At 41.5% G+C, this 16,759-nt stretch overlaps 1 protein-coding gene across 1 annotated transcript in view; it reads left to right on the top strand.

Moving 5' to 3' along the window:
* The first annotated feature begins 6,345 nt into the window (after positions 1 to 6,345).
* The window catches only part of ivns1abpa (influenza virus NS1A binding protein a), a 50,341-nt gene continuing 39,927 nt past the window's right edge, over positions 6,346 to 16,759 (top strand). The window contains exon 1 of the mRNA XM_029633287.2: positions 6,346 to 6,405. The gene's annotated coding sequence lies outside the window, so the exon portion shown is untranslated. The remainder of the gene's footprint in view (positions 6,406 to 16,759) is intronic.

Below are 16,759 nucleotides of genomic sequence, written 5' to 3'. Positions count from 1 at the left end.
CTGACAACAGAGTGATATGTTCTTGCGATTTGTATTCTATAGCATTTCAGATTTAGATTGGATAATTATTAACAAAGTAGTTTGGATAGTGAACTACAGTACTATTTCAAAGTAACTTTAGTTAAGTAAACTTCATTTTTTCTTAATAGTAGCTTTAGTGTAGATTAACTTCTTTCAGTGTGAAGTAATTGGTAGCTTGGTAAACTATATTTTCAGAGCAGCTTCCCCATCATCACTTTTTCAAAACAAGTTGCTTTTTAGGGGACAGTCACTCTTTAAGGGAATACTATGAAATATGCCACATTCACATGCTATCAGAGCTTTTGGACGCTCCTAGTTCCTAATGGGAAACTTCACTTGAATGACCGTTCAAGTTGGAATTGCAAGTTGGAGACTCAGAGAAAAGGTTATTACCCAAGTTGTAGAGTTTCAGACCTTTTCAACCAAAAGATGACAACAAATCAGTTTGACAACTATGACCTTTAGGCTTTCAATATGGATAATATAGCTAGTATGACCAAATTGTGATCGTTAAGCAAGCTAGCAAACTGTATTATTAGCAATGTTACACAAGCTTATCAAGCTAGCTAAAATCGTATTGTTTTAATAATTTCTCCGACTCCAAAAGCACTTTAACACATTGATTTATATACAAACTCAGGGTTTCCCAACCCACTCCTAGACCCCCCCAAACATTTCTAATTTTGGTATTAACCCTAAACTGGAACACCTGATTAAATTAGTTAACTAATCATAAAGCCTTTGACTAATTGAATCAGGTGTGCCCGTTTAGGGTTAAAACAAAAGTGGGACATCTCTGGGGGGGGGGGTTCAACCCTAATTCATGACTGATTGGGGGCACTGTATTGAAACCACTGTGCCTCCATCTTGGAACTCCTCCACCATTATAAAACATATTTTGGAAGCTATACAAATCCTTTTATTAATATCTACATTTGTTTTTTTCCACATTTATATTACATACACATTAATGCATACTTTTCAATTATATTGTTAGCCAAATACATGTAATTATGTCCTTGAAACATTTAATTGAAATACTGTTGAATTCCATCCATTCCTTTCGAGGACTGCTCCTTTTTGGGAGTGCCAATATGGCCAACCAGTGGCTTCAAAGTCTCTCAATGGCCAATACACAGTGCTTGAATTGGGTAGGAGCTCACTGGAGCTAAGTACCGGCACCTCAAATGTTCTACTGCTTGAGCTCCTGTTCCTCACATACTGCTTTTTTGTTACGGTATTTTGCCTGTAACAAAAAAAATGGGCAACATTTCTGAACCCCTTACAAACAGGCACATTTTTACCACATTCTTCCTTGCATATTCTTATGTGTTGTCATGTGTTGCTGCCTCGCTATGTTGTTGCCTTAGGTCTCTCTTTATGTTACCTTTATTTAACCAGGCAAGTCAGTTAAGAACAATTTCTTATTTCCAATGACGGTCTAGGAACAGTGGGTTAACTGCCTTTTTCAGGGGCAGAACGACAGATTTTTTAATTTTGTCAGCTTGGGGATTAGATCTTGCAACCTTTCGCTTACTGGTCCAACACTCTACCCACTAGGCTGCCTGTAGTGTTGTGTTGTCTCGCTTGTCGTGATGTGTGTTTTGTCCTATATTTTTATTTAATTTATTTGTATTTTTAATCCCATCATTTTTAATCCCATCCTCGGCAGGCCTTTTGCCTTTTGGTAGAGCGTCATTGTAAATAACAATTTATTCTTAACTGACGTGCCTAGTTAAATAAATGTTAAATAAAAAATATATACAAAAAAAATATGCCTTTTGTACCTCCCGTGCACAAAAAATTGCATATACACCTAAATATAAACAGTACCAGCAACTATTTCAGTCCAAGTCAAGCACTGCCAATACATACTATAAGCAATCCAGGGTTTATAGAGATCATTGTTTGAACACAATCATGTCGGACTTCCCAGTTCAATCAAATGTATTTATTAAGCCCTTCTTACATCAGCTGATGTCACAAAGTGCTGTACAGAAACGCAGCCTAAAACCTGATTTCAAGCAATGCAGGTGTAGAAGCAGTTTCCAACAAGCATTTGAAGCCAGCAACATACTACAAGTGATTGTCAAAAGATTAATATGTTTACTATTAGCACTACATTAGCACACTCCTCTTCACTCCTCAGCAGCTCTAACTAGCTTTGGCACAGCAGCTAGGCATCAAGCCACTTGCGATAATGTTGCAAAAAAAAATGTTTCATAGGTTTATCATTTTTAACGATCACAATCAAAAGTTAATAAAGATGCCCAACTTATATGTATTTCCAATTTAGGAATATTTTTTTAAATAATGTGATATTTAGCTCCAAAGGGTTAACTTGAAATAACATGATGTAAATTAAGTAAGCTCTTTCCTGCAGTCAAATGACTTGACCATATTTATGACTACCAAGAAACACTCTGTGTGACCCTGATATAGTCCACTGCAGTAAAAGGTTATAGGTTTTATTAGCTTAGTGGTTGTAAGTAGGCTATTTAGGCATATCGTGTGAAATTGGCCTTGTGAAATAATCGTCAAAAGTTTAAGAGACACTGTTGAATGACCAATGTTCTATTCTGAGCTGCTTTGTGGATATGACCCCTGACCTCAAGGGGACATGGCACGTTAGAACCATGGGAAGCCTTTTAGAAAACCTGTTCATTTGCAGTGAGGACCATTTGCTCGTAGACCATAGCCAAATAACCACTACTTTAAAAGAAAATAGGCAGGGAGCTATGGCCAGAGAGAGAGAGCTTGGAGAAAGGGGAGATGAGAAGAGACATTGGGCACAGATATCATTTCAATGTGTAGTTTTCATTTAATTTTGGTTAGTTGTCAACTAACGTGAATTCAGTGTGAAATCAACCAAACATTTCACCATGTCATGGGATTTAGGTATTAAGTTGGGTGAAAAAATGTGAAATTCCCCTACGTTAATAACTTTTTTTTAAATCCAATCAGTTTCCCCCGTTGTTTCAACGCCATCATATTTCATGTTTTTGTTGAAATTACATGGAAACAACACCAATTCAACCCGTTTTTGCCCATTGGGGGGATTGAGGTAGAGGAAAGAGAGCATGCAAATTGGCTACTTTTAATTCATCTAATGACGACACGTCTGCTCTTATGTTAATATAAGCACCTACATTTGAGTGAGGCATTAAAATGTCTGGTCGTCATGGCGATTACTGAGATAGAGAGCCAAATTACTGGTGCATAGTAGAATTAAGCACCACTTACTGAAGCTTTTACCAAAATGAGTGTAAGTGTACCAACAACAAAAAAAGAACAGGGATTTAGCTGAATTGTGTGAGCCAAATAGAACATCAACTTTGTGTGTGTGTGTGTGTGTTTGCCCTTTTGGCTTACGCCCATTAGAGAGAGAAGACAGAGATGGAGGCACAAACGTAAAGGGACTCTGTGTACCTCTAAAGAGGCCTAACACTCATGTCTTGCACCCGGCTGGGTGCATCGGGGGTAACTGGGGCCTCGCATCAGCCTTAAAGGTAAAGAAAGAGTGGAGGCAGACTTGAGGGGTGTACTAGCAGAGTGGTTTGAGGAGTTAGCGAGGTAACTTTGGTCAACCGAGATCCAACTCTGGATAACCGGTACCATGAAAGTGGCTCACCTTTTAGTCAGGTTAATTTATATGGCTATGAATGCTTCAGAACTGCCCTGCTCCGGGGTAGGCTACTCAAGGTTAACTACATTTATCCTGAATGAAGTATCTGAGCTGCGAGTTGAGAACCAATGAAATCAGATTCCCTCACTCTCGCAAACATTGCTTCATCATCCCCTTCATTTGAGGAAGACGACCGATTAAATATTTTATTAATCAATGTTTATTTTTTATTTTTTTTAATCGCATTACATATTTAGCAGTGACAGAATCTATTTGAAAGTTCGCGCACCGTAAAACTTTCATATGACGTTATACAATTATTTTATCGATAGAATTAGGGAAACGGGTGCTGTGTGCGTTGATAAGAACACAAAAGCACATTCTTATTTCAGCATTTTCTCAATGAAGAGCTCGGCGTTCGACTAGCCACGCGCAGTTACAAGCCTGCTAGAGTTAGGTTAGCGGCAGGCGAAGGAGCAATATCCACAGTTGTAGTACGGATGAAGCCTGAGCTGGAATGTGAAGCGAACTGAAGTAATTTCAGAAAAGCCTGGGCAAATCTAGCTTCAGAAAGTATTCACACCCCTTGACTTTTCCCACATTTTGTTGTGTTACAGCCTGAATTTAAAATGGATTAAATTGAGATGTTTTTTGTCACTGGCCTACACACAATACCCCAAAATGTCAAAGTGAAAATATGTTTAATTTTAATTTTTACATATTAATAAAAAATGAAAAGCTGAAGAGTCAATAAGTATATAAAATCAAATCAAATTGTATTGGTCACATACACATGTTTAGCAGATGTTATTGAGAGTGTAGTAAAATGCTTATTTAATAACCCTTTGTTATGGCAAGCCTAAATAAGTTCAGGAGAAAATATTTTCTTAACAAGTCACATAATAAGTTTCATGGACTCACTCTGTGTGCAATAGAATTGTTTAACATGATTTTTGAATGAATACCTAATCTCTGTACCCCATGCATACAATTACTTATACGGTCCCTTAGTCGAGCAGTGAATTCCAGACACAGATTTAACCACAAATACCAGGGAGGTTTTCCAATGTCTCGCAAAGAACAGGGTTCAAAAGAAAAGTTGACACTGAATGTCCCTTTGAATATGGTGAAGTTATTAATTACACTTTGGATGGTGTATCAATAAACCCAGTCACTACAGAGATACAGGCGTCCATCCTACCTCAGTTGCCGGAGAGGAAGGAAACCTCTCAGGGATTTCATCATGATGAGGCCAATGGTGACTTTAAAACAGTTCAGAGTTTAATGGCTGTGATATGAGAAAACTGAGGATGGATCAGCAACATTGTAGTTGCTCCACAATATTAATCTAATTGACAGAGTGAAAAGAAGGTAGCAAGTACAGAAAGAAATATTCCACAACATGCATCCTGCAACAAGGCACTAAAATAATACTGCAAAAACTGTGACAAAGCAATACATTTTATGTCCTGCATACCAAGCGTTATGTTTGGGGCAAATCCAACACATTATTGAGTACCACTCTCAACATTTTCAAGCATAGTGGTGGCTGCATCATCTTACGGGTATGCTTGTAATCGTTACGAACTAGGGAGTATTTCAGGATTCAAAAAACGGAATGGAGCTAAGCACAGGCAATATCTTAAAGGAAAACCTGCTTCAGTCTGCTCTCCACCAGATACTGGGAAATTAATTCACATTTCAGCAGGTCAACCTAAATTACAAAGCCAAATCTACACTGGAGTTGCTTTCCAAGTTAACCTACATCTGCTTGAAAATTCATGGCAAGACTTGAAAATGGTTGTCTAGCAATGATCAACAACCAATTTGACAGAGCTTGAAGAATTTAGAAAATAATAAATTGGCAAATATTGTACAATCCAAGTGTGCAAAGCTCTTAGAGCACTCACCCAGAAAGACTCACAGCTGTAATCGCTGCTAAAGGGGATTTTAACATGTATTAACTCAGGGGTGTGAAAACTAATGTAAATGAGATATTTCTGTATTTCATTCACAATAAATGTGCATATTTCTCAACGACAACAAGAATTCCTTAATCATTATGGGGTATTGGGTGAGATTTTTTTTTTTATCAATTCAGGCTGTAACACAACAAATGTGGAATACTCCTTCGGATCAATAATTTAGCAAGCTAACTTTGATACATAGCCAGAAATAATTGTGGATTTTCCGGTTCATTAAGAAAGCAAAACTTATATGTGTTTTTGGTTGTTGAGTCAATTAGAGAATGCCCATTTCAAGCTTATCTTTCGAGAAAATGTAAAGTTACATCACAATATTTAGGCTAGTTATCTGGCTAACTCCTTAATCCTGCTTTGTACTATACCCTTCAGGTCACAGTAGTTATAGTATCAACAGACAAATCAGGGATTGTTTATCTTTAGCCTGTGTCCCCATGCTACTCACATGACTACTGGGCTTCTCATGCTGCTCACGCCCACTCGGACCCCTGCTACCAATCACAATGGACTATTACTATGTCCTAAGTCATCTATAGATTTGTCAATAAACTTTACCCAATTCCTGGGAAAGACCATATAAGTTCTGACTCTAGGTAAATGGAGGACTAGTGTAGCAGGCTGATAGTCTACACAGTATCTCAGGTCAGGGGGATAAGGGGAGGTCTTGACCCCCCCCCCCCCCCCCTCACAGTTCCACTTTTAGTTCCTCTGTAAAAACCCATTCACCTCTCAGTCACTCAGGCAGTGAGGAATGCACACTCCACTCCAGCTTCACTGGTAAGTGAGATGCTTGGTAAATGTTAATACAGTCATTATTAGGCATACAAATTGATTGTGAGCTTAGAGATGTATGAGCTTGGAAGACCGTTCGTTCCAACTGAGCACTGAAGAAAATAAGGAATGTGCATGGTGAGGATGATTTTATTTAAACAGAAACCTGAAAGACCAGCCTTGCTTGGAACTATAATATTTAGTTCAGTGGAAAGGAAGGGAGGTTCCATAACAAAGAACCAGCTATGAAAGAGGAACACTCGATTCAGGAACAAACTGGTATCTGTCATCATACTGTCATCAGGGCACTCAGTCACACTGACTTTTGACACGACTTTTAGGACTATAGAAGATAGAGCTTTACTTATTAAATAGTAAAAATATGAATAAAATATCTGAAATATTTCACTAAATATAAAAGTGGACGGAAGAAGAGTCTGAGACTTCTGTGACAGCCATAATGGTTTAACAGCTACACCATTAAAATGGACACTGTTAAATTAATGACCACGTTGATGGAGCAACAGACACCATTGCGCCACGGACAGTTTCACTAGTCAGTTAATAGACACATTCGAATTGTGTCGCTGTTGATTGAATCACCAGGGCGGAAAATAGGATAGGATGAACTGTAATGTTCAATCATTTATTTTATTGATTGATTATTATGTCTACAAAATGGTAAATGGTTATTTCGTCTAAAATCAATAGTTTTCGACAAGACTTTGGCTCAGTGAAGTGGACACAATGTTTTCAGTTTGGGTCTATTAACTTTAATGGTACAGTGCTTCAATGGCCTAGAGTCCTATGTAAAACTTCCACCTGTCAGATATTTTGGGTTCAAAGTTGACATAAGGTACTATACAATTGAGAAAAATCTATATGACCTGGCAGCACCTCTTGCACTATAATATTTATCTCTCTGACCCTCTGGACCCTTTCAGCAAACACAATTTGAACACAGAAAAAATGATGTCATTCCTACTCTGGAGCAATGAACAGAGAAAGATACACAATCCCACTGCCTCACATTCGCCCTCACATTCGTCAAGGTCATACGGTGCGTTAGTCATGAGTGAGAGAGTTTGTCACAGTTTATCAGTTCGTTATCAGAACACCATGTGACTTGGCTCTTATGACACCATTCTCATATTCCATTCCATTAAACCAGGCACAAACCAGTTTAAAAAAAACCTAGACCCCAGTTCTAGAATACATTAGCTCATTCTGGTCATTTAACATTACATTCCCCCTATTTTTTTCCTAACCCTACCACCCCTCCCCTGATTGGAGTAAACTAACATTTATCTTCGAGCACATATACAGTACACTCTGATCTTAATTCCAACCCTTAGATGTCCACAGACTAACCCATCTTTCATAGTACACTACCCTTTTACAATTTCCTTTTGCAATACATCCTTGTATTTAACTGTGGATTCTTACGAGGGTCGTGAACCTCTCTATTTGTACCAATTCTACCAAGATTGCCCTAAAAATGTATATTTTACCCAAGAGTATAATCATATTTCCCATTAATTGATCAAGGTTTTTCAGATCTCCTAACAGTGCTGTTTGTCAGTCCATCTGAACACAGACGTTATGACTTCACAACCACTCCTGGACCTGACTCCAAAATACCATGCGTTGTCCTGTGTGGCTCAGTTGGAAGAGAATGGAGCTTGCAATGCAAGGGTTGTGGGTTCAATTCATCCAAACAAAAATCCATGCAGTCACTCTGGAAAAGTGACTACTAAATTGTAAAAGTGAACCACTGAAGGACTGTATCAAAAAAGATGATCTGTTTCCTTGTGGCAGTCTGCACAGGGCTTACTGTTCAATGCCCCATATATTGAGAATTATTTCTGTGGTGAGAATTGTATATAATAGTTTAAATTGAAAATAATGAATTGATGCATCAATTGTTGTTTTGTATATCAATTCATAAACCCAATGCTACAGTATTGGGACATCAAAAATCTGTTCCCAATTATCTTAGTTCCCAAACCTCTCAAACTTGAGTTAAACTGAAACATTGAATGATTTCTACTAGTCATTTTAATCCATGCATGGTTTTTCATTGGAGGCAGGCAAACCAATACATTCCTTTCTCTTTTGAGTAATTGCCTCTTCCATTTTTGTGGCTGAACTGCAATGAGTTGGTTATACTTTTGCATTAAACATACCTCTCTATAGACCTTTGTTAATTGCTTGTGTTACATAATTTTACAGTCTTTATTTACAATTCATATACAATATACCTTACTTATACTTTTTTTAGCCTTATAATTTGCTCTAATATTTGTTTAGCCTCTTCTGGAGGATGGCATTGGACTTGTAACCAAATCTATGTGGCTTCATTTAAAAGGGGGGATCATTTAAAACGGTTCCATTGTCAATTCATCAGAAGATGTATAACAACAAAAAGACCCCTTTTGAACATTGGATGTGCCTCTCTTAGTAGCCTGCTGGAAAACAAGTTTGGATTTCGATATCATTTAGGTATAATGAAGGCTTTAAGAGAGAGGTTTAATGCCTTAATAGTTCATATTTTTAACCCTCCAAACTCATGTTCGTTATATAAATATACCAATTCAACTTGATCTGGTTTGCCATTCCAAATAAAAAGCAATATTTTTCTTGCATGATTTGAAAAAGGATTCTTCTGGAGTCGGTAGAAAAGGTTTCTCAAACTCGGTCCTTCGGACACCAAGGGGTGCACAGCTGGTTCAAAACATCATCAAGCTTTGATCATTTGAATCTGCTTTGTAGTGTCAGGGGTCCCGCGGACAGAATTTGTGAAACGCTGAGGTAGTGCATCTCAGTGCATTAGAACAAATTATTATTTACAATGACGGCCTACCCCAGCCAACGCTGGGGCAATTATGCGCCGCCCTATGGGACTCCCAATCACGGCCGGATGTGATACAGCCTGGAATCTAACCAGGGACTGTAGTGACACCTTTAGCACTGAGATGCAGTGCCCTAGACCGCTGCAACACTCGGGAGCCCAATATATTGTCCCATGTTTGCAATTTAAAAAAATATATATTACCAGTTGGAAAAAAACATTTTGCATAATGCAATATACTCTGCAAGGGTGATTGATACAGCAGCACCGTGCTATCACTAGAGATGAGAACTTTGTGACTAACTTAGTGACTTACTACTTGATCGAAAGGCCCACCAACCTCAGAATGTATTGATTAAATGCCCACCACTGTGCCTGGTGTTCAGATCAGGGTATGTCTTCCACTGCAGTAAGTCTTAATCAGAAAATGCCAGCAGCACAGCCATCAGCACCTGCCACGTGCCAGAACGAGACATAGCTGAAATATTCATACGGCTCTTGTCAAGGCTCATATGTGAAGCCCCACTGAACCTTTTGGGGGCCACTGAGATCTGGTGTTGCTGCTGGAGAGAGAGGAGGGGAGCTGAGTTGCTTGATTATGCTACAGGCAGTCTAAAGTAACATTCCAATTCTCCACTAAAGTGCAGGTTCACATTCCCTAGAAGATTTAAAAAAGCATTGGGTATATGATAGACAAGACTCTATGTACGGTACATCAATGCCAGGTCGCAGTTGTAAATGAGAACTTGTTCTCAACTGGCCTACCTGGTTAAATAAAGGTGAAATAAAATTGTAAAACTGCAAACCTTTAATTAATCACAGAGGGTGAACGAGTACACACTTCAAGGAGGGGGAGGGTTGGAATTTAACCTATGGCTGTAGGATAGGATTAGGTGCGCGTGCGTGTGCGTGTGCGTGTGCAGGAGAAAGTGAATAGTGTTTATAGTGGGTCTGAGACTGATTCAAGCTGAGGCTGCTGGCTGGGCTTGTTCAGCTGTTGTCAGCACACCTCCCTGACTGAGCCCATGTGATGTCACCACTGGCTCTCAGCCTCTCTCTGGGGAGACAAAGTGCTGCCAAGGAAACCTCATTCACCTCCATCACAACTTGAAAAGTGTCCTCTGCTGTAGCAGTACTTTTGATCTGCTGTGAGGGGAATATTTAAGGTGGCGAAGGAAACAAGTTATCTGCAAGTAATGACACTCACCTCAGGAGTGTATATATATATATATATATATGTATATATATATACAGTGGGGCAAAAAAGTATTTAGTCAGCCACCAATTGTGCAAGTTCTCCCACTTAAAAAGATGAGAGGCCTGTAATTTTCATCATAGGTACACTTCAACTATGACAGACAAAATGAAAAAAAGAATCCAGAAAATCACATTGTAGGATGTTTTATGAATTTATTTGCAAATGATGGTGGAAAATAAGTATTTGGTCACCAACAAAAGTTTCTCAATACTTTGTTAGATACCCTTTGTTGGCAATGACAGAGGTCAAACGTCTTCTGTAAGTCTTCACAAGGTTTTCACACACTGTTGCTGGTATTTTGGCCCATTCCTCCATGCAGATCACCTCTAGAGCGGTGATGTTTTGGGGCTGTTGCTGGGCAACACGGACTTTCAACTCCCTCCAAAGATTTTCTATGGGGTTGAGATCTGGAGACTGGCTAGGCCACTCCAGGACCTTGAAATGCTTCTTACGAAGCCACTCCTTCGTTGCCCGGGCGGTGTGTTTGGGATCATTGTCATGCTGAAAGACCCAGCCACGTTTCATCTTCAATGCCCTTGCTGATGGAAGGAGGTTTTCACTCAAAATCTCACAATACATGGCTCCATTCATTCTTTCCTTTACACAGATCAGTCGTCCTGGTCCCTTTGCAGAAAAACAGCCCCAAAGCATGATGTTTCCACCTCCATGCTTCACAGTAGGTATGGTGTTCTTTGGATGCAACTCAGCATTCTTTGTCCTCCAAACACGACGAGTTGAGTTTTTACCAAAAAGTTCTATTTTGGTTTCATCTGACCATATGACATTCTCCCAATCTTCTTCTGGATCATCCAAATGCTCTCTAGCAAACTTCAGACGGGCCTGGACATGTACTGTCTTAAGCAGGGGGACACGTCTGGCACTGCAGGATTTGAGTCCCTGGCGGCGTAGTGTGTTACTGATGGTAGACTTTGTTACTTTGGTCCCAGCTCTCTGCAGGTCATTCACTAGGTCCCCCCGTGTGGTTCTGGGATTTTTGCTCACCGTTCTTGTGATCATTTTGACCCCATGGGGTGAGATCTTGCGTGGAGCCCCAGATCGAGGGAGATTATCAGTGGTCTTGTATGTCTTCCATTTCCTAATAATTACTACCACAGTTGATTTCTTCAAACCAAGCTGCTTACCTATTGCAGATTCAGTCTTCCCAGCCTGGTGCAGGTCTACAATTTTGTTTCTGGTGTCCTTTGACAGCTCTTTGGTGTTGGCCATAGTGGAGTTTGGAGTGTGACTGTTTGAGGTTGTGGACAGGTGTCTTGTATACTGATAACAAGTTCAAACAGGTGCCATTAATACAGGTAACGAGTGGAGGACAGAGGAGCCTCTTAAAGAAGTAAATTCATAAAAAATCCTACAATGTGATTTTCTGGATTTTTTCCCCTCATTTTGTCTGTCATAGTTGAAGTGTACCTATAATGAAAATTACAGGCCTCTCTCATCTTTTTAAGTGGGAGAACTTGCACAATTGGTGGCTGACTAAATACTTTTTTGCCCCACTGTATATACATATATATATATACACAGCACCAGTCAAAAATTTGAACACATCTACTTATTCAAGGGCTTCTCTTTATTTTTACTATTTTCTACATTGTAGAATAATAGTGAAGACATCAAAACTATGAAATGTCACATATGGAATCATGTAGTACCGCAAAAAATATAAAAACATATCAAAATATATTCCAAAATGTTGATTCTTCAAAGTAGCTACCCTTTGCCTTGATGACAGCATTGCACACTCTTGGCATTCTCTCAACCAGCTTGCATCAACTGGAATGCATTTCAATTAACAGGTGTGCCTTGTTAAAAGTTCATTTGTGGAATTTCTTTCCCACTTAATGCATTTGAGCCACAAGGTAGGAGTGGTATACAGAAGATAAAGAAGATCAATTACAGCTGCCTCTGATTGGGAACCACACTCGGTCAGAAACAAAGAAATAAAGAACATAGAATGCCCACCCAAATCAGTCCCCCCCAAAGGTGAGGACTCCGGCCGCAAAACTTGAACCTATGAGGGAGGGTCTGGCTGGGCATCTATCCACGGTGGCGGCTCTGGTGCGGGACGTAGACCCCGCTCCACCTCTGGCTCACCCCACTTTGGTGGCGCCTCTGGTGCGGGCCCCGGACCTGAGAACGTCGCTGGGGGCTCCGGACCGGAGACCATCGCTGGGGGCCCCGGACCGGAGACCGTCGCTGGGGGCTCCGGACCGGAGACCGTCGCTGGAGGCTTCGTGCCATGGATCATCACAGGAGGCTTCGTGCCATGGATCATCACTGGAGGCTTCGTGCCATGGATCATCACTGGAGGCTTCGTGCCATGGATCATCACTGGAGGCTTCGTGCCATTGATCATCACTGGAGGCTTCGTGCCATGGATCATCACTGGAGGCTTCGTGCCATGGATCATCACTGGAGGCTTCGTGCCATGGATCATCACTGGAGGCTTTGTGCCATGGTTCAACACTGGAAGCTTCGTGCCATGGATCACCACTGGAAGCTTTGTGCCATGGATCATCACTGGAGGCTTTGTTCGTGGAGCAGGCACAACCCGTCCTGGCTGGATACTCACTTCAGCCCTGCACGTTCGAGGCGCTGACACAGGACGCACTGGGCTGTGCAGGCGCATTGGAGACACCTTGCGTAGAGCCGGCGCAGGATACACTGGACCGCGGAGGCGCACTGGAGGTCTCGAGCGCAGAGCTAGCACAACTCGTCCTGGCTGGATACCCCCTGTAGACCGGCAGTTGCGGGGAGCTGGAATATAGCGCACTGGGCTATGAGTGCGCACTGGAGACACAGTGCGCTTTACCGCATAACACGGTGCCTGCCCGGTCACTCTCTCCCCATGGCAAGCACGGGGAGTTGGCTCAGGTCTATCACCTGACTCCGCCAATTTCCCCGTGTGCCACCCCCCAAAAAGTTATGTGGCTGCCTCTCGTGCACACCTAGTTCAGCCAACTCCTCGTAGCGTCGCCGTTCCGGCTTTGCTGCTTCCAGCTCCTCCTTAGGACGGCGATATTCATCAGCCTGTGCGCAGGGTCCCTTGCCTTCCAGTATCTCCTCCCATGTCCATTCCTCCAGGAAACGCTGATTGGTCTTTTGTGGTGGGATCTTCTGTAACGGGTGTCGTCGGAAGGATGAGACCAAGGCACAGCGTTCTTTGAGTTCCACATAATTTATTAACGAAGTGAAACTTTAGAAAAGACAAAACAATAAAGAATACAACGACCGAACAGCTTCGTTTTGCAAACTACCTGCACACAAACAAAAAACAAGATCCCACACATAATGAGGGATAAGGACTGCCTAAGTATGATCCCCAATCAGAGACAATGATAGACAGCTGCCTCTGATTGGGAACCACACTCGGCCAGAAACAAAGAAATAAAGAACATAGAATGCCCACCCAAATCCCACCCTGACCAAACCAAAAGAGAGACCTAAAAAGGCTCTCTAAGGTCAGGGCATGACACATTAACTGTTCATAGGAGACTGCATGAATCAGGCCTTCATAGTCAAATTGCTGCAAAGAAACCACAACTACAAGACGCCAATAATAAGAAGAGACTTGATTGGGCCAAGAAACAAGAGCAATGGACATTAGATTGGTGGAAATCTGTCCTTTGATCTGATGCATCCAAATTAGAGATTTTTGGTTCCAATCGCCGTGTCTTTGTGAGACACAGAGTAGGTGAACGGATGATGTCCGCATGTGTGGTTCCCACCGTGAAACATGGAGGAGGAGGTGTGGTGCTTTGCTGATGACACTGTCTGTGATTTATTTAGAATTCAAGATGCACTTAAACAGCATAGCTACCACAGCATTCTGCAGCGATACACCATCCCGTCTGGTTTGCACTTAGTGCAACTATCATTTGTTTTTCAACAGGACAATAACCCAAAACACACCTCCAGGCTGTGTAAAGACTATTTGACCAGGAGAGTGATGGAGTGTTGCATCAGATGGCTTGGCCTCCACAAACACCCAACCTCAACCCAATTGAGATGGACCACAGAGTGAAGGAAAAACAGCCAACAAGTGTCCAGCATATGTGGGAACTCCTTCAAGACTGTTAATAAAATCATTCCTCATGAAGCTGGTTGAGAGAATAAGAGTGTGCAAAGCTGTCATAAAGGCAAAGGGTGGCTACTTTGAAGAATCTAAAATATATTTTCATTTGTTTAACACTTTTTTGGTTACTACATTATTCCACATATGTTATTTCATAGTTTTAATGTCTTCACTATTATTCTACGATGTAGAAAATAGTACAAATAAAGAAAAACCATTGAATGAGTAATGTGTGTGTCCAAACTTTTGATTGGTATTGAATATGGTTATTAATTTCAAACCACATTCAAACCTTTGAAAATAGTTAAAAACTAAGTTCAACTAAGAAATTCTAAATATACATGTTCTCTATTATGATTGTGTGGCAGGTTTGTTTTGTTTTGCTGTGAGCATCCTGGCAGGTGTCTTCACTGACATTTTCAAAGTGTCCCTGAATGAGTCTGTAATACCAACATGTTTCAAGCAGAACACCATAGTCCCTGTGCCCAAGAACATGAAGGCAACCTGCCTAAATGACTACAGACCCGTAGCACTCACGTCCGTAGCCATGAAGTGCTTTGAAAGGCTGGTAATGGTTCACATCAACACCATTATCCCAGAAACCCCACACCAACAGATCCACAGATGATGCAATCTCTATTTCACTCCACACTGCCCTTTCCCACCTGGACAAAAGGAACACCTATGTGAGAATGCTATTCATTTACTACAGCTCAGCCTTCAACACCATAGTATCCTCAAAGTTCATCACTAAGCGAAGGATCCTGGGACTAAACACCTCCCTCTGCAACTGGATCCTGGACTTCTTGACGGGCCGCCCCCAGGTGGTGAGGGTAGGTAGCAACACATCTGCCACTCTGATCCACAACACTGGAGCCCCTCATGGGTGTGTGCTCAGTCCCCTCCTGTACTTCCTGTTCACCCACGACTGCATGGCCAGGCACGACTCCAACACCATCATTAAGTTTGCAGACGACACAACAGTGGTAGGCCTGATCACTGATAACGACGAGACAGCCGATAGGGAGGAGGTCAGAGACCTGGCCGGGTGGTGCCAGAATAACAACCTATCCCTCAATGTAACCAAGACTAAGGAGATGATTGTGGACTACAGGAAAAGGAGGACCGAGCACGCCCCCATTCTCATCGACGGGGCTGTAGTGGAGCAGGTTGAGAGCTTCAAGTTCCTTGGTGTCCACATCAACAACAAACTAGATTGGTCCAAACACACCAAGACAGTTGTGAAGAGGGCACAACAAAGCCTATTCCCCAGCAGGAAACTAAAAAGATTTGGCATGGGTCCTCAGATCCTCAAAAAGTTATATAGGTGCAACATCGAGAGCATCCTGACTGGTTGCATCACTGCCTGGTATGGCAATTGCTCGGCCTCCGACCGCAAGGCACTACAGAGGTTACATCACTGGGGCTAAGCTGCCTGCCATCCAGGACCTCTACACCAGGCGGTGTCAGTGGAAGGCCCTAAAAATTGTCAAAGACCCCGGCCACCCCAGTCATAGACTGCTCTCTCTACTACCGAATGGCAAGCGGTACCGGAGTGCCAAGTCTAGGACAAAAAGGCTTCTCAACAGTTTTTACCCCCAAACCATAAGACCCCTGAACAGGTAATCAAATGGCTACCCGGACTGTTTACATTGTGTACCCCCCCCCAACCCCTCTTTTACACTGCTGCTACTCTGTTTATCATATATGCATAGTCACTTTAACTATAGATTAATGTACATACTATCTCAATTGGAGCGACCAACCAGTGCCCCCGCACATTGGCTAACCAGGCTATCTGCATTGTGTACCACCACCCACCACCCGCCAACCCCTCTTTTTATGCTACTGCTACTCTCTGTTTATCATATATGCATAGTCACTTTAACCATATGTACATACTACCTCAATCAGCCCGAATAACAGGTGCCGGTATATAGCCTCGCTACTGTTATAGCCTCGCTACTGTATGTAGCCTCGCTACTGTTATTTTTCACTGTCTTTTTACTGTTGTTTTTTTATTTATTACTTACCTAATAACTTTTTTTGCACTGTTGGTTAGAGCCTGTAAGTTAGCATTTCACTATAAGGTCTACACCCGTTGTATTCAGCGCACGTGACAAATAAACTTTGATTTGATTTGACGATGAGTTTGGGTCTT

The sequence above is a fragment of the Oncorhynchus nerka genome, linkage group LG24 (genome assembly GCF_034236695.1).
Source record: "Oncorhynchus nerka isolate Pitt River linkage group LG24, Oner_Uvic_2.0, whole genome shotgun sequence".
Lineage (NCBI taxonomy): Eukaryota > Metazoa > Chordata > Actinopteri > Salmoniformes > Salmonidae > Oncorhynchus > Oncorhynchus nerka.
Note: the sequence above shows the minus strand (reverse complement) of the source record. Positions and strands in the feature narration are given on the sequence as shown.